Source organism: Pogoniulus pusillus, chromosome 8 (genome assembly GCF_015220805.1).
Source record: "Pogoniulus pusillus isolate bPogPus1 chromosome 8, bPogPus1.pri, whole genome shotgun sequence".
Lineage (NCBI taxonomy): Eukaryota > Metazoa > Chordata > Aves > Piciformes > Lybiidae > Pogoniulus > Pogoniulus pusillus.
The window spans coordinates 35,029,665-35,053,699 of NC_087271.1; positions in this window are offsets into that span (position 1 = coordinate 35,029,665).

Below are 24,035 nucleotides of genomic sequence, written 5' to 3' on the forward strand. Positions count from 1 at the left end.
ATATATGTATTACATTAAAATCTGTATAATTATATATTATACATATGTGGCACTATATATCTATGGTTACATATATATTTATGATTATATATATAATTATATATATGTAATCATTTATGTCTAATAAATAAAAACTATATATAGAAACAAATATATATTTATTATTTATCTCAATAACATTATATAATATATTTATATAATATTCTATTATACAAATATTTATTTCTTTATTGAAATCTTGGGGGATCAGATGTTAAAATTAGCCACCCAAGAGCAAATCCCACAGGAACTAGGCATACATTTACTAACCTGCTGCTAAGAATTGCGTGCTGTAGGCAATTTGTTGCGAAGCCTTGGAGAATATTGTTATTTAGAAGGATGTTACAGCTCATTTCTATTTTATGCAGACATAAATAATGTCATTCCCAATTGCCAAAAAGGGGGGAAAAAATATAAACCAAACAACTCACCCACTCTCCCTCCTCCAGGCAACTTATGGTAATAGTGTCCTGTGTCTTCCTTAATTTTAATAGGAGTCTATTGAAGGCTGTTTGTTTTGCAGCCTCAGAGATTATATTCTAACCCTACTGACTTTCCAAAGCCCATAGCAGTGTATTTATTTTTTCCTGAAGACACATTTTATTTTGTTGTTTGGTTGTTGGTTTTTTTCCCAATGCTCTACAGTGGGTTTAGTTTGGGGCTGGTTTATGGTTTGATTTGCAAAATAGGTTGCCAAGAGGACTCTGGACTTCTCTATCAATATGTTCTATTTCTCATTTACATTCATAGAGTAACAAGAGATCTGTATTCTAAATGAAAGAATGCAAAGTAATGCTAGGTCATGCAGTCTTCTAGACCTTTCTACTGGTGAATGTAAGGTCTTTGATACCTAGCAAGTCTGTGTGCAAGGTCTAGGTGGGATAGAGTTAGCTTCCTTCCTGGCAGTCCCTGGGTGCTGTGCTTTGCATTTATAGTGAAAGCAGTGCTTAATGCTCTTTCTGCCACTAAGCAGTGCACCACAGCCTACTTTACTGCAGGAAGAGATTGAGGAGTTGGAGCACTTCCACAGAAGGGCAGCAAAGCTGGTGAAAGGTTTGGAGAACAGGTCTGGTGAGGAGCAGCTGAGGCAACTGGGATGGCATTCAATAGCTCAAAGTGCAGGATGCTGCACTTTGGCCACAACAACCCCATGCAGAGATACAGGCTTTGGTCGGAGTGGCTGGAGAGCAGCCAGACAGAGAGGGATCTGGGGGTGCTGATTGATACCCGCCTGAACATGAGCCAGCAGTGTGCCCAGGTGGCCAAGAGAGCCAGTGGCATCCTGGCCTGCATCAGGAATGGTGTGGTCAGCAGGAGCAGGGAGGTCATTCTGCCCCTGTACTCTGCACTGGTTAGACCACACCTTGAGTGCTGTGTTCAGTTCTGGGCCCCCCAGTTTAGGAGGGACATTGAGATGCTTGAGCATGTCCAGAGAAGGGCGACGAGGCTGGGGAGAGGCCTTGAGCACAGCCCTACTGTAGTCTGACCTCACTAAGAAAGACTTTGTTCTCCCTTTGGCATTCATCACTTCAGAAAACATTCCAAAATTACATATATTTATCTGTTGCTTTCCAGATCTTTATGATGTGAGCTAGCAAGTGGTTCAAGAATCAAATATTATTCCTCTCCTGAATGCCAGCCGGTTACCTTGAGTGCAAGTTAAGAAAGAGTGAGAAATCCAGGGAAAAATATGTGTAAAAATGCAGAAGTTGTTAGCATCTATGGGGATTATCAGCACAATGAGACAGAAATTGTGTGGTCCCATAATTCCAGCTGCAAGCTATCAGAAATTCTACAAGGCTGAGCGGATCTAAATGCATGTCTTGGCATGGAGTCTCAGTGAAGATATGATTGGAATTTAGTTAGCTTGCTTGCCATGTAGGTCAGCTCTTCTGCCAGCTGATTTCTCTGTTTTACTGTTTTGTCATATGAGAGACAAATTTTCTCTTAGGGGCATGAAAGTAAATCCCAGCATGGTTGATGTGCAGTGACATGGTGGCATGGTTGCCAATGGGAGTTAACAAAAACATAATCTCCTTCTAAGTCAATGTGAGCACAACAATAAGCATCTCACTTTTCTCTGTGTCCAGAGAAGGGTGACAAAGCTGGTGAAAGGGCTGGAACAGAAATCATATGAGGAGAGGCTGAGGGAACTGGGGGTGTTTAGCCTGGAGAAGAAGAGGCTCAGGGCAGACTTCATTGCTGTCTACAAGTACCTGAAGGGAGGCTGTAGCCAGGTGGAGGTTGGTCTCTTCTGCCAGGCAACCAGCAACAAAAGAAAGGGACACTGTCTCAAGTTGTGCCAGGGGAGGTCTAGGCTGGATGTTAGGAGGAAGTTCTTCACAAAGAGAGAGTGATTGGCATTGGAATGGGCTGCCCAGGGAGGTGGTGGAGTCACTGTCCCTGGAGGTGTTGAAGCAAAGCCTGGCTGAGGCACTTAGTGCCATGGTCTGGTTGATTGGCTAGGGCTGAGTGCTAGGTTGGAGTGGATGATCTTGGAGGTCTCTTCTAACCTGGTTGAGTCTATGACTCCATTCTATGATTCTATGATCACAGAACCACAAACCATGAACCATGCAACCACAGAATGATGGAACTGTTCAGATTGGAAGAGACCTTTGAGATCATTGAGTCCATCCATTCAAACTTAAAGACCCTTTCTAATTTTGTGTTTGAGTTTACAAAATAAATCTCTCTATGAAGAGCTTTCTTTTTGTGGTTCTGTCACCTAACATAAGACACCAGGGAAGAGGAAGGGAATTCTCTGTCCTTTGGAGAGCATCTGGAGGAAATCTGCATAAGCTATATCAGCAGTTGGACTTGTTATGACATTTTCTCATAATTAATGTCTCTGCAGAACAGGCATCAACAGGCTGTGTACGTCAGAAATAATCACATCTGTGCAAGTTTCAGTTTCTAGGAGGGAATAGGATAATTAATACTTCTAATAAGCATGAGAAGCTCAGTAGAATGATTGGCTTTTCATTTTAGTAAGCAAATTTTCTAACAGTGATGTTTGTGAAAATCAGGTTGGGAAATTTTCACCTTAACCTCTTAATTTTCAATGTTTTGTTTTTTGAGAGGGCAGATGAGAGAGTTGGGATTGTTCAGTCTGGAGAGAAGAAGGCTCTGAGGAGACCTTCTTGTGGCCTTCCACCATCTGAAAGGGGCTATAAGAAAGCTGGGGAGGGACTATGTTGACTGACTAGGGCTGGGTGCTAGGTTGGACTGGCTGATCTTGGAGGTCTCTTCCAACCTGCTTGATTCTATGATTCTACGGTTCTATGATTCTATAAACAACTTTCTCTTAATAAAACTTCCAGCCATGCTCATGGACCACATCAGCACCTAAGAACTGTCTGTGCCAACGCTGATGGAAAGAAAGTGTCTTCTAGGTCAAACTTTTTTTTATAGAGCATCTTTATTTCTGTGATTGTTTTCAACTGCATTTAAATAACACTGGAAAATTATCACCTTGGAACTTAAGTACTTAAAAGCCAATCTAGTTGACTGGATAGGGATGGGGGATAGGTTAGACTGGATGATCGTGGAGGTCTCTTCCACCTGGTTGATTCTATGATTCTATGATTCTATTCTATGAATCTAATCTAGAATCATAAAATGGTTTGGGTTGGAAGGGACATTAAAGATCACCTAATTCCAAGCACCCCACCATGGGCAGGGACACCTTCCACTAGACCAAGTTGCCTCAACCAATCTGGCCTTGAACAGCTCCGGGGAGGGAGCATCCATGTCCTTCCTGGGCAACCTGTTCCAGTGCCTCACTACCCTCACTGTAAAAAAATTCTTCCTAATCTCCAGTCTATGCCCACCCTCCCTGAGCTTCAATACATTCCCTCTTGTCCTATTATTTTAAAACATTGCCAGAAGTCCCTTCCCTTGGCAGGAATTCTCCCCTGTGCAAACTTCAGAAATTGACTCACAGAGGAGAGACAGAGCTGAGAAGTTAGAGCAATGAACAGAATCAGTTCTGCTCTAGCTCACACCAGGGCAAGACTATTTCCATGAAGGCTGAAGATGTGTTACCTCCTTGAGGAAGAAGACAAAAGACTAGTTTGAGCCTAGCTGGGATATTTTAGTGAGAGGGATTAGATACCAGGCTGTGAAACAATGGTGATGGCTACATCACTCATAGGCTTGCTGAGATGGATAAAAACAACACAAACATAGTTGCTCTTGGGGTCTGGTTGCATGCACTTCGCTCCCTAACTTGCTGTCTGTCTAATCCATCTGCTTCCTAACCCCCCAGGCCAACTCTCCAAACTCACCTTGAATGTGAGGCAAAGTCCGGGATAAGGTAGAGAGGTGGAAGGGAGGTGGGAGGGTGGCTGAGAGCCCCTCTTGAGGACTCTGGTTGTGCTTCTGTATTGCTTTTTAACTGTGATGGTTTGGGTGTTCCCTGCCCCTCCACACTTTAGAAGTTACCCAGACTAGTCTCAGCCGGCTCTGGGAACATAAATGAAGCTATTTATTTACAGCTAGCACAATATACAAGCAGTTATTTACAATATATACAGCTAGAGACAGAAATAGACAAGGTAAAAAGTAATACAGAAACATAACTCCCCTCCCAGAAACCTGAGTCCCCAGGAGGGGCTCTCAACCACCCCTGTACCTTCCCCCTGTCCCTCTCAACCTTACCCCAGTCCCAAGGAAGAATGGAGGTTCAGCCAAAAGGTTAAGAAGAAAAAATGAGTGGCAGGTGAGGTTAAGAAGAAAAAATGAGTGGCAGGTGAGGTTAGGGAGATGCAGCTCAGCCAGAGCCCAGCCAGAGAGTGCAGCAAAAATGGCCAGAGTGTTATCTAGTGTTTTTTCTTTCTTGTTCCCATACATCTCAGTGAGACTGTGAGGGGAGTAGACATCACTACTGTTTTCCTTTCACAGCCTATGATCTACTTTTCCTCACCAAAACATTCTACCCTGCTTCAAACTAGCACATTAACTTATTTCTGTCTATAACTGTACATATTGTAAATATCTGCTTGTGTATTGTGCTAAGCTGTAAATATAAAGCTTCATTCTTTAATTTCCAGCCACTGAGTCTAATCTGGGTGATTTTCTTAAGTGTGGGGGGCTGGGTAACACCCAAACCTGCACAACATGATTTGTAAATCAAAGTCTTCTTCATATGTAAAGAGAAATAATCTCTGATGCTTTTGGAGCATAACCAATCAATAAGTTTCAACCACTGACACAGAGGCTTGGTCCTTTGGATAAATGCTTCTAAGTTTCCAACATGCTTCTGAGTTTCTAACATGATCACTAAGAGTAGAAGGTTAGAGACACTTTGTAGGCTCAATTTCTACCATGATCACTGAGAGTAGAAGGTTAGAGACACTTTGTAGGCTCAATTTCTAACATGACCACTAAGAGTAGAAGGTTATAGACACTTTGGAGGCTCAATTTGTGCACATCCTTTGCTTAGCTGAATGTCTCAGGTGGTTTTTGGTGGGGTTGTTGGTTGTTTGGTTTTTTTTGGTACAACTGCTCATGGCTCTGTGAAACAGTATTAAATAAAAAGAGGAGGAACACCAAAGACATGATTTGTAAATCAAAGTCTTCTTCAAATGTAAAGAGAAATGATCTCTGGTGTTTCTGGAGCATAACCAGTTAGTAAGTTTCAACCACTGACCCAGGAGCTTGGTCCATTGGATAAATACTTCTAAGTTTCCAACATGCTTCTGAGTTTCTAACATGATCACTGAGAGTAGAAGGTTAGAGACACTTTGTAGGCTCAATTTCTACCATGATCACTGAGAGTAGAAGGTTAGAGACACTTTGTAGGCTCAATTTCTAACATGACCACTAAGAGTAGAAGGTTATGCACTCTTTGGAGGCTCAATTTGTGCACATCCTTTGCTTAGCTGAATGTCTCAGGTGGTTTTTGGTGGGGTTGTTGGTTGTTTGGGTTTTTTTGGTACAACTGTTCATGGCTCTGTGAAACAGTATTAAATAAAAAGAGGAGGAAGACAAAAGACATAGTTTGTAAATCAAAGCCTTCTTCAAATGTAAAGAGAAATGATCTCTGGTGTTTCTGGAGCATAACCAGTTATTAAGTTTTAACTACTGACCCAGGAGCTTGGTCCATTGGATAAATGCTTCTATGTTTCTAACATGATCACTAAGAGTAGAAGGTTAGAGACACCTTGCAGCCTCAATTTCTAACATGATCACTGAGAGCAGAAGGTTATAGACACCTTGTAGGCTCAATTTCTACCATGATCACTAAGAGCAGAAGGTTAGAGACACTTTGTAGGCTCAATTTCTACCATGATCACTAAGAGTAGAAGGCTATAGACCGTTTGTAGGCTCACTTTGTGCACATCCCTTGCTTAGCTGAATGTCTCCTGTGTTTTTTGGTGGTTTTTTTTTTTTTTGTTGGTGGTTGTTTGGGTTTTTTTGATACAACTGCTCATGGCTCTGTGAAAGAGTATTAAATAAAAAGAGTTTTAATGCAGCAAAGCATGCTAATCAAGGCAGCTTTATTACATTTCTGTGGAGTAAGCGTGCTAATGACTGCATAATGTGTTTGCACTGTCATGTGATTTCACTTCAGTTTGTTTGAAAGCTTAATTGTGCACAGCTGCCTGGGTTTTCATGATGGACAGATGATACTTAGTGTTTCCCACTTAGCAGAGTGGCCAGGAGGGACTTGTGGTGTAGCTTAAATTGTTTACTTCAATTTAATTCCCATAAAAGGGACAGAGCCATCATCAGCCACTGCTACACCTGATGAATCGGTGCTGTCATTTTATTTTCTGTGCCATTGAAACACTAAATGAGTGTAAGCCAATATCAGCCTTGTGAAATATTTAGTATTATTAATTTCATTTATTTAATTAGCTAAGGGCAACAAAGCTGGTGAGAGGCCTGGAACACAAACCCTGTGAGGAGAGGCTGAGGGAGAGCTGGGGCTGTGCAGCCTGGAGAAGAGGAGGCTCAGGGGTGACCTCATTGCTGTTTACAACTGCTTGAAGGGAGGCTGTAGCCAGGTGGGGTTGGTCTCTTCTGCCAGGCAACCAGCAACAGAAGAAGGAGACACAGTTTCAAGCTGTACCAAGAGAGACATAGGCTGGATGTTAGGAGGAAGTTGTTGTCAGAGAGAGTGATTGGCATTGGAATGGGCTGCCCAGGGAGGTGGTGGAGTCACTGTCCCTGGATGTCTTCAAGAAAAGCCTGGATGAAGCACTTAGTGCCATGGTCTAGTTGATTGGCTAGGACTGGATGCTAGGTTTGACTGGCTGATCTTGGAGGTCTCTTCCAACCTGGTTGATTCTATGATTCTCTTAAAATTATTTATTAACTAAGAATTATTAACAGTATTTCATGTATTGAGTTTCCATTGTGTAGAGCAACGATCTAGTGGAAGATGCCCCAGCTCACTGCAATCATGTTGGATTAGATGACCTTTGGAGGTCCCTTGCAACCCAAACCACTCTATGAGCCTATGAATACCATCCTGGTAAGATCTTCTGCTAGTTTGAGCCTGGCTGGGATATGTTAGCAAGAAGAATTAGACGCTAGGCTGTGAAAAGGAAACAATGGTGATGGCTACTGCACTCATAGGCTTGCTGAGATAGATAAAAACAAGAACACAAACATAGATAACAGAGTCTCTCTCTGGGCTTTGGGCTGCACTTTTCTCTCTAACTTGCTCCCTGCCTAATCCTTCTGCTTCCTAACCCTTTTGGCCATCCCTCCAAACTCACCTGGAACATAAGACAAAGCCTGGGGTAAGGTAGAGGGGTGGAAAGAAGATGGAATGGTGGTTGAGAGCCCCTCCTGAGGACTAAAGTTTCTGAGAGGGCTGTTGTGTTTCTGTATTACTTTCAAAACTTGTCTATTTCTGTCTGTATCTGTATAGATTGTAAATATCTGCTTGTATAGAAGTGTAGAATCATAGAATCAACCAGCTTGGAAGAGACCTCTCAGATCATCCAGTCCAACCTATCCCCCATCCTTATCCAGTCAACTAGACCATGGCACAAAGTGCCTCATCCAGTCTTTTCCTGAAGACCTCAAGGGAAAGGTGTCTCCACCACCTCCCTGCGAAGCAAAAGCTCCATTCGATTTCCAGCTAGGGTGAAGCTAGTCTGGGTGATTTTACTTAAGTGTGGGGGGGCAGGTAACACCCAAACCATCACAGACCTTCATAACACCTGCCCATTTCTAAGGGTCTATTTCGGAGGTGATATCAGCAGTAGACAAACGTTGCACTTGTTACATGTTCAGGGAGGAGACCTGAGGGTAGGAGAAACTGAAGGAATTAATAACTGAATTGAAATATGGAGAAAGTTGACAGAAGTGGCTCAGCTGTGAGATGAGCAAAGTCACTGGTTGCTTATGCTGACAAACTCATACAAAAGGTACAACAAAATGAAAACAATGGCTGCTGGGGGTGGGAAGTGGTTGAAGTAACACATCCATGGCTCTGCGAAACTGTACAGAACGATGGAGCTGCTGCACTTACAACTGGGACATGAATGTCCCAGGCAAGAGATGCAGTGTGAAAACAGAAGTGGTTCTTGGTGCTTTAGAGGTGTGACAACACTGGTGGCATGCACATTGAATGCCAGGGCTGGAGAGATTTCTGTTTCAATCTGAGGATTTATTATCAATTATATTCTTCAGGCACTGGACACACATTGAAAGTGATGTGTAAATAATGCATTATTTCTTTTCACATTGTCATAGAACAATAGAACTAACCAGGTTGGAAAAGACTTAAGAGTTTTCCTGCACAGGTGTTATAAATTATAGCCCATACTTCCACTTTAATTTAGGAGTTTAGCTAGCCAATCTATCCTGACCACAGGAAGGACAGCCATATCCCAAAGGGCTGTCTAGAAAATGGAGCAAAACTCCTTATGACCTTGATTTGTTGCAATGATCTAAATAAATCTCTAAATTAGAGTGAGTGAAACACAATCTCAAACTCCACAAAAGCAGATACACAAAGAGAGAATCATAGAATCAAGCAAGCTGGAAAAGACCTCCAAGCTCATCCAGTCCAACCTAGCACCCATCCCTGTCCAATCAACTAGACCACAGAATCATAGAATCAGACAGGTTGGAAGAGACCACCAAGCTCCTCCAAGGTCCAACATAGCACCCAGTCCTGTCCAGTCAACCAGACCATGGCACTAAGTGCCTCAGCCAGGCTTTGCTTGAACACCTCCAGGGACGGCAACTCCACTACCTCCCTGGGCAGCCCATTCCAATGCTAATCACTCTCTCTGCAAACAACTTCCTCCTAACATCCAGCCTAGACCTCCCCTGGCACAACTTGAGACTCTGTCCACTTCTTCTGTGGCTGGTTGCCTGGCAGAAGTGACCAACTTCCACCTGGCTACAGCTTCCCTTCAGGTAGTTGTAGACAGCAATGAGGTTCTAAATTATGGCAACAAGTGCCACATCCAGGCTTTTCTTCAACACCTCCAGGGACAGTGACTCCACCACCTCCCTGGGCAGCCCATTCCAATGCCAATTACTCTCCCTATAAAGAACTTCCTCCTACCTTCCAGCCCAGACCTCTCCCCTGGCACACCTTGAGACTGTGTCCCCTTGTTCTGTTGCTGGTTGCCTGGCAGAAGAGACCAACCCCACCTGGCTACAGCCTCCCTTCATGTAGTTGCAGACAGCAATGAGGTTCTAGACCATGGTGCCTCATCCAGTTTTTTCTTAAACACTTATTACCCATTCCACTTGTTAAAAATTACATTAAATTTGCACAGAACTGGAAGTTTTCCCTCAGATTTCAGTCTGAATCTGAGGCTGTTCTGTGGGGACCTGTTCTGAAGCTTATTTGGAGATAAACAGCTATCCATCCATTAACCTCAATCAAATTTTTTCTGACCTGCAGAGGGAAAAAAAACCAAACCCCAAAGATGCTCTTAAGGTTTCTGCGTTGAAATGCAACAATCAGTACATGATCTTTATTCTGGGAGCATAACCATTGAGATGTAAATGAGAGCTAAATGAGAACTGTCTGCAGCTACCTGAGCATCTGAGTTTCTTTTGGTGCACATTCTAATTCATTAGGTTAAAAATAAACGGCACTATTCTCTTTGCTTCAGCAGACCGGGCATATTAATTCACCTCTTCTCAAACACTTACTGGCAAATAACGTTGATTTGCCTTTCATTTGCATAGTAAAATACTCAAGTAGCTTTTGGCTACTAATAATCGCTCTTGAAAGGAATTGAAACTGTGGTCAGCAAAGGATTTTCTTTCTCACTGCCAGTTCAAGTGGAATGAGCGTGCACTAATATTGATTGAAATTCAGCTTTGCTGCTCCAGAGAGAAGTGGGAGACCTGCTAGGTCTCTGTACCTTTGCAAACACTAGCTCTCTGTTCCTTTGTCCTGCCTGCCTGTGACATTTTCTTTTCAAAGCTGAAACATGGGAAGGCAAATGTACCCTGTAGACCCTGTGCTAGTCAAAGAGCTGTCTCCTTTTTGTTGTTTCTTCCGGAAACGCTGCTTTGAAAGAAATCACTGTTGTAGAACCAATTAGGATCCTTAAGTGGATCATTTCTCAGTCACTGGAATAATGAATTCCCATTTGCTCAAAGGGTTGCATTCACCCTTCAGTGGCAAAACAAATAGGAATTCATTGCCACAGCTAGGCAACCAGAATTATTTATGCATTCTTTTCAGCATCTTCCTTTTTTTTTCCCCCCTCCCTCTCTCATCTTTATTGGAATTCACCATAAAGATTATTGTTTAATGAGGGGGAAGTTCAATTGGAGCCAAACGAAAAGGCACAAGCCTCTGAGCCAGACTGTATTTTTCAGGAGTGTCTTATCTGTCAGGCTGCTGCAAATTTGCATTTGAGGTTGCTTTTCTGTTTAGTTTTTTTTTTTAAATGCTTGATTTTGGTTTTTTTGTTTGTTTGGTTGGTTTGTTTTTTTTTTTCTCCTTACTTTATTTTGTTTTGGTTTGCTTTGCTTTTGTTTGGTTTTGCTTTGCCTTTGTTTCACTTCGCTTTGCTTTTGATTCACTTTGCTTTGCTTTTGTTTCACTTTGCTTTGCTTTTATTTCACTTCGCTTTCCTTTTGTTTCACTTCGCTTTGCTTTTGTTTCACTTTGCTTTGCTTTTGTTTCACTTTGCTTTCCTTTTGTTTCACTTCGCTTTCCTTTTGTTTCACTTCGCTTTGCTTTTGTTTCACTTCGCTTTGCTTTTGTTTCACTTCGCTTTGCCTTTGTTTCACTTCGCTTTGCTTTTGTTTCACTTTGCTTTGCTTTTGTTTCATTTTTCTTGCTTTTGGATTATTTTGTTGTTGTTGTTGCTACTTAAAATACAAATAAAACATTTCTTTTCTGGGTTTGTATAGTCTTTAGAACAAAAATATGAGAAACTGCTCCTCAAAATGAATAAAGTATCACAGAATGCCAGAGTGGAAAGGACCCTAATGATCATCTGGTCCAACCTTTCATGATAACTCAGGTGGCCAAGAAAGTCAGTGGCATCCTGGATTATATCAGCAACAGTGTGGCCAGTAAAACAAGGGAGGTTATTCTGCCCCTGTACTCAGCACTGGTCAGGCCACACCTTGAGTGCTGTGTCCAGTTCTGGGCTCCTCAATTCAAGAGAGATGTTGAGATGGTGTCCAGAGGTGTCCAGAGAAGGGCAACAAAGCTGGTGAGGGGCCTGAAACAAAGCCCTGTGAGGAGAGGCTGAGGGAGCCTGGAGAAGAGGAGACTTAGGCGTGAGCCTCATTGCTCTCTACAACTACCTGAAGGGAGGCTGTAGCTAGGTGGGGGTTGGTCTCTTCTGCCAGGCAACCAGCAACAGAAGAAGGGGACAGAGTCTCAAGTTGTGCCAAGGGAGGTCTAGGCTGGATGTGAGAAGGAAGTTGTTGTCAGAGAGAGTGATTGGCATTGGAATGGGCTGCCCAGGGAGGTGGTGGAGTTGTCATTCCTGAAGATGTTGAAGCAAAGCCTGGGTAAGGCACTTAGTGCCATGGTCTGGTTGATTGGACAGGACTGGCTGTTAGGTTGGACTGGATGACCTTGGAGGTGTCTTCCTACCTGGTTGATTCTATGAAATGAGCTTGCTTAGCACCCTGTCAAATTGACCCTTAAAACTGACCAGTGTAGGGGAATCCACTGATACCCTTAGGAGATAATTCCAAGGTTCAAGAGTTCTCCTGGGGAAACATGTCTTCTGGAGTCCAATGGGCATCTCCCCATCAGCAACTTATCCCCATCACCCCTTTTCTTTTCCATGTGACTCTTTATAAGAAGGGATCTCCTGGTTGCTACACATAATATAAAGATGTTCACAGGGTAAATCATCACTATGCTCCTCAAACCTTTCTGCCTTTCCCCATTATAGCCCTGCAAGGAACATAATTGTCTCTGATATCTGCTTAGATTTATTTGGGATAAAAACGTTGTAGCTATGTCAGGGTTAATTGAATCATAATTAGACTTCTGGAAATCAAATCTGTGCATGAACTGCAGTCATCTGACCACCTGTAATAGCCATCTGAATGCTGAAATGAAAATGTAATGGTGGTGTTTGCTTCTCTTCAGCTTGTTATTTCTACAGATCATTGATGCCAGAGTTCAGGGAAGATGCAGTTAGCAGTAAGGTCATGTTACAACATTAGTGACTTCTGCATCTGCCTTGCAGCCCTGCTTAAGAAACTCAGTTGGGAAGCTACAGAAAATACAGCAAATGATATTTGTTTTCTAATAAACTTCAGGTTAATTTGGAAATTCATTAAAGATGGCATCTTGGCCTGGATCAGGAACAGTGTGGCCAGTAGGACAAGGAAGGTTGTTCTTCCCCTGTACTTGGCACTGGTCAGGCCACACCTTGAGTACTGTTCCCAGTTCTGGGCTACTTAATTCAAGAGAGATATTGAGATACTGGAATGTGTCCTGAGAAGGGTGATGAAGCTGGTGAGGGGCCTGGAGCACAACCCTGTGAGGAGAGGCTGAGGGAGAGCTGGGGGCATGCAGCATGGAGGAGGCTCAGGGGGGACCTCATTGCTGTCTACAACTACCTGAAGGGAGGCTGTAGCCAGGTGGGGTTGGTCTCTTCTGCCAGGCAACCAGCAAGAGAAGAAGGGGACACAGTCTCAAGTTGTGGCAGGGGAGGTCTAGGCTGGCTATTTGGAGGAAGTTGTTGTCAGAGAGAGTGATTGGCATTGGAATGGGCTGCCCAGGGAGGTGGTGGAGTCACTGTCCCTGAAGGTGTTGAAGCAAAGCCTGGCTGAGGCACTTAGTGCCATGGTCTGGTTGATTGGTCAGGGCTGTGTGCCAGGTTGGACTGGATGATCTTGGAGTTCTTTTCCAATCTGCTTGATTCTATGATTCTCTCTTTGTGTATCTGCTTTTGTGGAGTTTGAGATTGTGTTTCACTCACTTTATTTTAGAGATTTATTTAGATCATTGCAACAAATCAAGGTCATAAAGGGTTTTGCTCCATTTTCTAGACAGCCCTTTGGGATATGGCTGTCCTTCCTGTAGTCAGCCTAGATTGACTAGCTAAACTCCTAAATTAAAGTGGAAGTATGGGCTATAATTTATAACACCTGTGCAGGAAAACTCTTAAGCTCTGAATACGACAATAAATTCATTCACCTGCAAAGTATCTGCTTATATTCTGGAGAAACTACAGAAAGAAATTCAAGTTGAGCTATGGAAAGAGAGAATGAAGTTTTTACTTCACTGCTGTTTGCCTTTGAGAAAAAAAATCCCCTTTGAATAAATACTTCTGGAGACTGGACACAACTAGAGAAGATCTCATGTACATGCACCTTGCATTTGTCATGGGAAAACAAAGTATTTTACAAGGTAGGTTTTTTTGTCTTCTTTTTTTTTCTTTTTATTTTTTCTTTTTTTCTTTTTTCCTCTTTTGTTTTTTCCTTTCCTTTTTTTCCTTTTTCTTTTTTTTCATTTTTCCTTCTTGTTTTTTTTTTCTCATTTTCACTTTTTTCTTTTTCCTTTTTTCTTTTTTCTTTATTCCTTTTTCTTTCTTTTTTTATTTTTTTTCTTTTTATTTTTTTCTTTTTTCTTTTTCCTATTTTCTTTTTTCTTTATTCTTTGTTCCTTGTTCTTTTTATTTTATTTTTTTTAATTTTTATTTTTTCTTTTTAGTTTTTCTTTATTCTTTACCCTTTTTCTTTTTTCTTTTTTCTTTTTTCTTTTTTCTTTTTCTTTTTCTTTTTCTTTTTTCCTTTTTTTATTTTTTCTTTTTTTCTTTTTTTTATTTTTACTCTTTTCTTTTTGTTATTTTTTTCTTATTTCATTTTTTCTTATTTCATTTCTTTTTTCCCCCTTTTTTCCTTTTTCTTTTTAAATTTTTTTCTTTATTTTTTTTCCTTAATTTCTTTTTATTTTTTCTTTTTATCTTTTTCTTTTTCTTTTTTCTTTTTTCCTTTTTCCTTTTTCCTTTTTATCTTTTCTTTTTTCCTTTTTCCTTTTTATCTTTTCTTTTTTCCTTTTTTCTTTTTTTATTTGTTTCATTTTTTGTCTTAATTTTTTCCTTTTTAATTTTTTTTCCCTTTCCTTTTTTCTTGTTTCCTTTTATTCTTATTTACTTTTTTCTTTCTTTCTTTGTCCTTTTTTCCTTCTTTTCATCAAATGTGTTTAAAGTTTAAAATCAAATTCCCTAAGGCAGAAAATATCAAATGTATCTTTTGCTCATTGAGTAGATAACCACACAAGCATACCTGGGCTTTGATATCCCAGTTCTTGCCTCTCAAACCTAAAGAAAACTATTTCATAGATTCATAGAATGGTTTGTGTTTGAAGTGTTCTTAAAGACCATCCAGTTCCAACCTCCCTGCCATGGGCAGGGACACCTCTCACTAGCCCAGATTGCTCAAGTCTTCATTCAACCTGGCCTTGAACACCTCCGAGGAGGGGGCATTCATAACATCCCTGGGCAACCTGTCCCAGTGTCTCACCACGTTCAGTGGAAGTAATTTATTCCTAATCTCCAGTCTTAATTTCCCATCCTGAAGCTTCAGTCCATTTCCCCTCATCCTATAATTACAAGCCCCTTGTATAAAATTCCTTCCTGGCTTGCTTGTAGGTACTGGAAGGCTACTCTAACATTTCTGCAGAGCTTTCTCTTCTTCATGCTGAACAGTCCCAACTTTCTCAGCCTGTTCCCTCAGGGGATGTTCTCCAGACCTCTGATCATCTTCATGGTGCTCCTCTGGCCCTTCTCCTTTGGCTCCATGTCTCTGTTTTGCTGGGGACACCAAAACTGGATGCAGCACTCCAGGTGGTGTTTCAACAGAGCAGAGTAGAGGTGCAGAATCCCCTCCCTGTCCTGCTGCTCTTACTGCTTTGGATGCAGCCCAGCACATGGCTGCCTTCTGGGCTGCCAATCACCACTGATGGCTCACAGTGAGTTTATCATCAGCCACCACCACCAAAGCCTTCTCCTCCAAACTGCTTTTGAGCCTCTCCTAACCCAGCCTATATTTGTGCCTGGGACTGCCCTGACCAAGGTGTCAGAGCCTCCTGTGTTTCTAGATCCTTCCTATGTCTGATGACGCAAGATTTTCCTCCCCCATTTCCTGCCTGGGAGGCTGTGGCAGATGCAGTCTCCTCATTCAGGAGTTTCTAAGTGTGACAGTGACTTGACAAAGCACGTGCAACACACTGTCACCCTTTATCACTGTCATGCATTGGTTCCAACTCAGTGAATTATTTTACCAAAGTCATTTACAACGCTAAACAATTTCACATAGTGGATCCATTTGCCAATTACATCTTTGACTTCCCCTGCATTTGTTCCCCATCACTTCTTTATGTCAAATGACCCCTTGCTTTGGAGAGGACTAATTGTTTTCTCAGTAACTGCTGTTCAGCACCGATCAATGAAAGGCTTCTGCCCTGCACTCCCTATTAAGCATTAGTTTCCTATTGGGAAAAAAGTGGGTTTGCCTTCCTTGAAGGTTTTCACAGTTGATTAATGTGATTGAGCTAGATGAATAGGAGTGTGTTATGAGTCTGGACAGTCCTTGCACATGACTCCAACACACAGATGGCACTTCTAATTTTTACTGATGTACACAGTAGCATTTAGACAAAAGCAGTGTTTAGACCAAAAACCTGTGAGACTGATCCTCTGGAGAAAGTTTAAAAGGTGTGAATACAGAATGAGAGAGTGAGAATTGGTTTGGTTGGAAAAGACCTCTAAGATCATTTAGTTTAATCATCAAACCAGCACCACTATGGCCATTACTATGGTGAGGGGCCTGGAGCACAAATCCTATGAGGAGAGGTTGAGGGAACTGGCCCTGTTTAGCCTGGAGAAGAGGAGGCTCAGGGGTGATCTTATTACTGTCTACAACTACCTGAAAGGGCATTGTAGCCAGGTGGGGGGTGGCCTCTTCTCCCAGGTAACCAGCAATAGAACAAGGGGACACAGTCTCAAGTTGTGCCAGGGTAGGTATAGGCTGGATGTTAGGAAGAAGTTCTTCACAAAGAGAGTGATTTCCCATTGGAATGGGCTGCCCAGGGAGGTGGTGGAGGCAGCGTCCCTGGGGGTCTTCAAGAAAAGCCTGGCTGAGGCACTTAGTGCCATGGTCTGGTTGATTGGCTAGGGCTGGGTGCTAGGTTGGACTGGCTGATCTTGGAGGTCTCTTCCAACCTGGTTGATTCTATGATTCTATGATTAAACCATGTCCCAAAATGTCATGTCCACATGTCCTTTGAACACCTCCAGGGATGGTGACTCCCCCACCTGCCTGGGTAACCTTTTCCAATGCCTGATCCTTCTAGAAGGAAATATTTTTTTCCTCATGTCCAATCTGAGCCTCCCCTGGCTGACCAAGCCCAACTCCCTCAGCCTGTCCTTTGCTGCTCTTGGTGTTACCAACAAAAGTCTCTGTTACAGGGAAGTGATTGTCTCCTGTGCTCAACACTGGTGAGACCACACTTTGAGTACTGGGTTCAGTTTTGGGCCTTTTAGTACAAAAAGGACATTGAGGGGCTGGTGTGGGTCCAGAAAAGGGTGATCCATGTGCTAGTTTGAAGCTAGCTAGAATGCTTTGGTGAGAAGAACTAGATTACAGGCTGTGAAAGAGAAATAAATGGTCATGTCTGCTTCACTCATAGGCTTGCTGAGATGTGTGAGAACAAGAGTATAAACATAGATAAGGTATTTGCACTTGGGGTGCTGCCTGAGATCTGGGCATTTCTCTTTTTATCCTCAGCTGACATCTCTCTGATTAATCCATTTCCTTCCTAACCCTCCTGGCCAAACCTCCATTCTTCCTTGGGGCAGAAGGCAGTATCTGGGGTAAGGTAGAGGGGTGGGAGAAGGTGGAAGGGTGGTTGGGAGCCCCTCCTGGGGACTCAGGTTTCTGGGATGGCTGTTGTGTTTCTGTATTACCTTTTACCTTGTCTATTTCTGTCTATAATTGCATATACTGTAAATATCTGCTTGTATATCCTGCTAAGCTGTAAATATAAGCTTCATTCAATTTCCAGAGCCAGCTGAGTCTAGTCTGGGTGATTTCCAAGGTGTGGGGGGGCAGGGAACACCCACAGCACCACAATCCAGAAAACAAGTCTTGTGAGGAGCACTTGAGGGAACTGGGGCTGTTTAGTCTGCAAAGAACATTGGACAAGTTCATAGAATCATACAATGAGTCAGGTTGGAAGAGACCTCCAAGATCATGCAGTCCAACCCATCACCCAGCTACATCCAACCAACAAGATCACAGCACTAAGTGCCTCATCCAGGCTTTTTCTGAACACCTCCAGGGCGACTCCACCCCTTGATCATTTTCATAGCCCTCCTCTGGAACCATTCCATCAGTGCCATGTCCTTTCTGTGTTGAGACCTCCAGAGCTAGACACAGCAGTCCAGGTGAGGTCTCATGAGAGCAGAGCAGGGGGACATAATCACCTCTCAATCTGCTGTCCATACTTCTTTTGGTTCAACTTGAGCCAGCAGTGTGCCCAGGTGGCCAAGAGAGCCAGTGGCATCCTGGCCTGCATCAGGAATGGTGTGGCCAGCAGGAGCAGGGAGGTCATTCTGCCCCTGTACTCTGCACTGGTCAGGCCACACCTTGAGTGCTGTGTTCAGTTCTGGGCCCCTCAGTTTAGGAGGGACATTGAGATGCTTGAGCATGTCCAGAGAAGGGCAACGAGGCTGGGGAGAGGCCTTGAGCACAGCCCTACGAGGAGAGGCTGAGGGAGCTGGGATTGGTTAGCCTGGAGAAGAGGAGGCTCAGGGGTGACCTCATTGCTGTCTACAACTACCTGAGGGGTGGTTGTGGCCAGGAGGAGGTTGCTCTCTTCTCTCAGGTGGCCAGCACCAGAACCAGAGGACAAAGCCTCAGGCTGCACCAGGGGAGATTTAGGCTGGAGGTGAGGAGAAAGTTCTTCGCTGAGAGAGTCATTGGACACTGGAATGGGCTGCCCGGGGAGGTGGTGGAGTCGCCGTCCCTGGAGCTGTTCAAGGCAGGATTGGACGTGGCACTTGGTGCCATGGTCTAGCCTTGAGCTCTGTGGTAAAGGGTTGGACTTGATGATCTGTGAGGTCTCTTCCAACCCTGATGATACTGTGTGATACTGTGATACTGTGATACTGTAACTTAGGATACCATTGACCATCTGAGAGATCTTTCTCTCAGTTGAGTTATTTGTTGCTTTCATACATGTTTTTTAGCTTTTAGCCACATGACTGGAGAAGCCTCTATGATTCCAGCAGTGCCTTCCAGGTCAGTGAGAAAACAAAGCAGGAAAAAAAAAAACCATTTAAAGCCCCACAACCCAATGAATACCTTTCTCATCTCCCCACCCCACATACCACACAGACCTAATAAAAGAGAATTTATCTGTACTGTTTCACTTGTTTCCTAACTGCAGTTTTGTTGGTTGGTTGGTGGGAAAATGCTGAGGGATTGTCAAAACCCCCCTGATTGTGTTTTGTAAATATGATAAAACACACCAGCCATATGCCTGCCAGGGATTTTGATGGGACAGGAAAGGCTGAAGTAATCTCCTTCAAGCAAGTCTAAAATCAGTTACTGGAGGGAAAAATAAATCAATTGCTGAGGAATAGCCCTAATGTCCTGCTTACTTTTCAGCAAACTGTGTTATTCTATGAAATGACATATGAAGACAAAAAGCAATTATTTTGTCATAGTGTTGTTACACCTGACAAATATTTTGGCTGCCTTTTCCCTGATTGCTTCTAATTTGGTTTTCTTTTTCTTCTTTTCTGCTGAATTGTTTTTTATTTTGCTTTAGGAGAGAACTTAATTGTTGCAGAAATATGTGCCATGGAAAGACCATAATGGTAGTGAATGGTTGCACATCCAGTTGGCAGCTGTCACTGGTGGTGTTCCCCAAGGATCAGTGCTGGGCCCAGTCCTGTTCAACATATTTGTTGATGATCTAGACCAGAGGATGGAGTCCAGCATCAGTAAGTTTGCAGATGACACCAAGCTAGGAGCAGCCGTGGATCTGTTGGAAGATAGGAGAGCCCTGCAGAGGGACCTGGACAGGCTGGATGGGTGGGCAGAGGCCAATGGGATGAGATTTAACAAGGCCAAGTGCAGGGTTCTGCACTTTGGCCACAACAACCCCAAGCAGCACTACAGGCTGGGGACAGAGTGGCTGAGAGCAGCCAGGCAGAAAGGGACCTGGGGGTACTGGTAGAGAGTAGCTGAAGATGAGGCAGCAGTGTGCCCAGGTGGCCAAGAGAGCCAATGGCATCCTGGCCTGGATCAGGAGCAGTGTGGCCAGTAGGACAAGGGAGGTTCTTCTGCCCCTGTACTCAGCACTGGTCAGGCCACACTTTGAGTGCTATGTCCAGTTCTGGGCCCCTCAATTCAAGAGAGATGTTGAGGTGCTGGAACACATCCAGAGAAGGGCAACGAAGCTGGTGAGGGGCCTGGAGGACAGCCCTGTGAGGAGAGGCTGAGGGAGCTGGGGGTGTGCAGCCTGCAGAAGAGGAGGCTCAGGGCAGACCTCACTGCTTTCTACAACTACCTGAAGGGAGGTTGTAACCAGGTGAGGTTGGTCTCTTCTGCTAGGCAAGCATCAAGAGAAGAAGGGGACACAGTCTCAAGTTGTGGTGGGGGAGGTCTAGGCTGGATGTTAGGAGGAAGTTGTTGGCAGAGAGAGTGATTGGCATTGGAATGAGCTGCCCAGGGAGGTGGTGGAGTCACTGTCCCTGGAGGTGTTGAAGAAAAGCCTGGCTGAGGCACTTAGTGCCATGGTCTGGTTGACTGGCTAGGGCTGGGTGCTAGGTTAGACTGGCTGATCTTGGAGTTCTCTTCCAACTTGGTTGATTCTATGATTCTATAATTCTACATAATGCTATCAGGTTAGTGAAGCATGCCTTCCCCTTGGTAAACCCATGCTGACTACTCCTGATTACCTTCTTCTCTTCCAAGTTCTCTGAGATGCCCTCCTGAAGGAGCCACTCCCTCATTTTTCAAGGGATGGAGGTGAAGCTGACTGGTCTGTAGTTCCCTGGACCCTCTTTCATGCCCTTTTTTTGAAGTCTGGACTGACATTGGCTCATTACTATTGATTTCCAACAACAACAAAAAAAAAAACAAATATCCAACAAACCACAGTACATTATTTTGTTAAAATACTGTGGTGAATCTCAAAGCTGTCTAAAAGTGGGGAGGATTCAAGTCAAAGAGCTACTAGACACCAAGATTTAATATCCCATGGTAATTAGCCACACACTTAACAATAGTGGGAGAGCAACTACAGCTTGCTATGGAATTTAATATCCTCCCATCCCCTTTGTAAGCTGTAGCCAGGAGCTCTCATTTCCTTTCTACTATATATATAATAAACAAATTTTATTGGTTCATCTTTTATTATAATGTCCATATGGTATGAAGAAAAAAAACCTCAATATCAGAACAACAATAACAGGAGAGAAAAAAAAACCCAAGCTGGGGAGAATCACACAAAGACAGTTAAAGGCCATGCTTTCTTAGCTTGTGTCTGTATTTGACCCTATACTTTTGGGGAAAGCAATGATTTCTTATTTTTGATGACAATTACTAAAGGTTTTATTCTGCCATGTGAGTCTAACCTCTTGTGGTAGTTTGAAGCTAGCTAGAATGTTTTGGTGAGAACTAGATTACAGGCTGTGAAAGGAAAATGATGGTGATGTCTACTTCACTCACAGGCTTGCTGAGAGATATAAGAATCAAAACATACATAAAGGCACTTCCTCTGCTGAGGAGCTCCGAGATGCATCTCTCTCTCTAGCCTCTTTGACTAATCCATTTTGATTCCTCATCCCCTGGCCAAACATAGGTAAGGCACTTCTGCTTGGGAGCTCTGAGCTGTATTTCTCTCTAGCCTCTCTGCCATCTCTCTGATTAATTCACTTTGCTTCCCAACCCCCTGGCCAAACCTCCACTCATCCTTGGAAATGGGGTAAGGTTGAGAGGGGTGGGAGAAGGTGGAAGGGTGGTTGGGAGCCCCTCCTGGGGACTCAGGTTTCTGGGAGGGCTGTTGTGTTTCTGTATTACCTTTTCCCTTGTCTATTTCTGTCTATAACTGTATATGCTGTAAATATCTGCTTGTATATTGTGCTAGCTGTAAATATAAGCTTCATTCCATTTCCAGAGCCAGCTGAGTCTAGTCTGGATGATTTCCAAAGTCAGACCACCACACCACTCTTGGGAACAGTGAAGCAGTTAAGGGATTTTTTTACTTCTGTTCCTAAACACTCCAAATTCCTTTCTTCTTCTCCCTGCACCCCATTGTGGATTTGAATGGGAAAGAGAAGAAAGCACTAAAACTGCTTTTCCTCCCTTCTCCTGCAGGCTTGGAGGGGGAACAGCAGCAGATGCCTTCCAGCACATGTGCCAACCCGTGTGGAAGCCTGCACTGGAGTCGGGCTGGTGCTTGGCTGGGGTTTTGTACCCAGTGTACAGTGGCAAATGGACACTTTGTCTAGAAAAGCATAAACAGAGCAAGGGAGAAGGTGCAAGGGGTTCCCACCTTGAAAGAGTTCCTGCTTTGAAAGAGTTCCTGCCTTGACAGAGCTCCTAACAGGACAGGTTTCTGCCATGACAGAATTCCTGTTTTGGACCATCCCTATTTTTGGATGGCTCCTACCTTTGACCCAGCTCTCAGTTTTACACTGGCCCTGCCTTTGGACAGTTCTCCCCTCTTTTTGAACCACTCTGTGCAAACTGGCAAGCTTGGCAAGTCCTGGGGTCTATGTGAGAGAGCTGCCAGCAGCACTTAGACCCTGCTACTCTCGGACCATATCAGCAGCCAGCTTCCTGGCTGCCTTCCAGACTGGGGGACCTCAGCAGTTTGGCTCTCCCCTGCTGCTGAAGCAGTGTCATTTCCACGAATCCCTGTCTTGTGGCAGCTGTGTCTCAAGACATTTCTGAGTTTGGCAGCCTTGCCACTCACCTTGGGCTTCTGCCGTGTGGATCCCGACCACTGGATATTGTTTGCAGTATCAGGAGGCAGATGAGCAGCAGAGAAATCCAGCAAGGGATCATCTCTGAATACCTGTCTCAGCTCTGTGAGTAAAGCCTGCTGTTCCCTTCATTCTCTGCTCAGCCTGATTGATAGTGGGGTAAAGCTGTGTTTATAGCTTAGCCTTTTCCAGTTCCTGACTTCCTAAATCTCTACATTTGTCCATAACATCCTTTGAAGGATTCCCAATCAAATTAGAATCTGTAAATAACCCTAAACCAATTTTGCATATAGTTTGGGGGCAGGGTTCTCAGGAAAATAAAATCTTTCTGTGTTTATAATTCCTGACTTGGTCACATTAATTCCCTGCCTCCATGACAACTGCATTGAATAACAGAACTGTTTTAGTCAGAAAAGAGTCCAACCTTCCCTGACTTTTCTGAGGCTGGTTCTGTCCACCACCTCTCTGCAATCTGAAACACATCCAAGGATGGTGACTCAGGCAGCTCCCTGAGCAGCCTGTTCCAGTGCTGTGGGGAAGAAGCTTCTTCTGAAAACCAATCTGGAAGTCTGATCTCGTGGCCAAACTGGTCCTGGTGAGAAGTAGTACCCTTAAGAGGACTTAAGAGTTGTGGTGTCCTTGAGAACACAAGTGAGGTTTGCCCCAAGCTGTGATGACTACAGGTACCAATTGACAGCTCCTCATAATTGATACCAGTGGTTTTTTTTACACAGAGTAGTAACTATGTCAGTTGTGGACAGGGTTCACTCTGATAAACTCTGTGTGTTGTGAACATCTTGTAGTCATTAAGTGAGATACTTAAGGAGTGCACTGCAGCTGACCTGAGCACAGATGTGTCCATCCAGTGTGGTTAGTGATGAAATGCTCCCAAAGCCCACTGCTAAACATGGGTGTCAAAATATCACAGCTAGTCTAGCACCCATGAAAACTCAGTTAGAACTTCTTATCCAGCTCATAGCAAGGTCACATTCTTCAGACAACAGTGAAGGGGTTTGCTTCAGGATGGTTCTTCAGTGGTTTATTCTCCAGGCTTCCTGCAGGCTGAGGAGCCATTTATCTTGCTGCCTTCCCATCCCTCTGCTTGGCTGCTCAGTGGCTGCTTTTTGTATCCTTCTGTGTTTCCACAGGCAGGATTTCATTTGGACCAGGTGTCTCCTCTGTAGCAGTAATTCTTCTATGCAGAGCTTAGCAAAATCTGCTTTCTTTCCCTCTTTCTTCCACTTGCATGCTGTGGCAGTATTTTTCTTTTTAGATACATTTATATTGTCTTCATGTCCTGGGGCTGTGTCAGCCTGTCCCAGCACAGAAGTGACAACCAAGAATATCTGCAAACATTATTCTAAGTGACAGCCTAGAAGCCACTGACACTGATTGTCTCTGCAGAAGAATTGGCAGTCCTTTACCACATTCTGAAACTGAAGGGTTTGGTTTGGTGTGGAAACCTAAACAAAGAAATTAAACAGAATTATAGAATGGTTTAGGTTGGAAGGGACCTCAAAGATCATCCATTTCCAACCCCCTGCCATAGGCAGAGACACCTCCCACTACAACAGG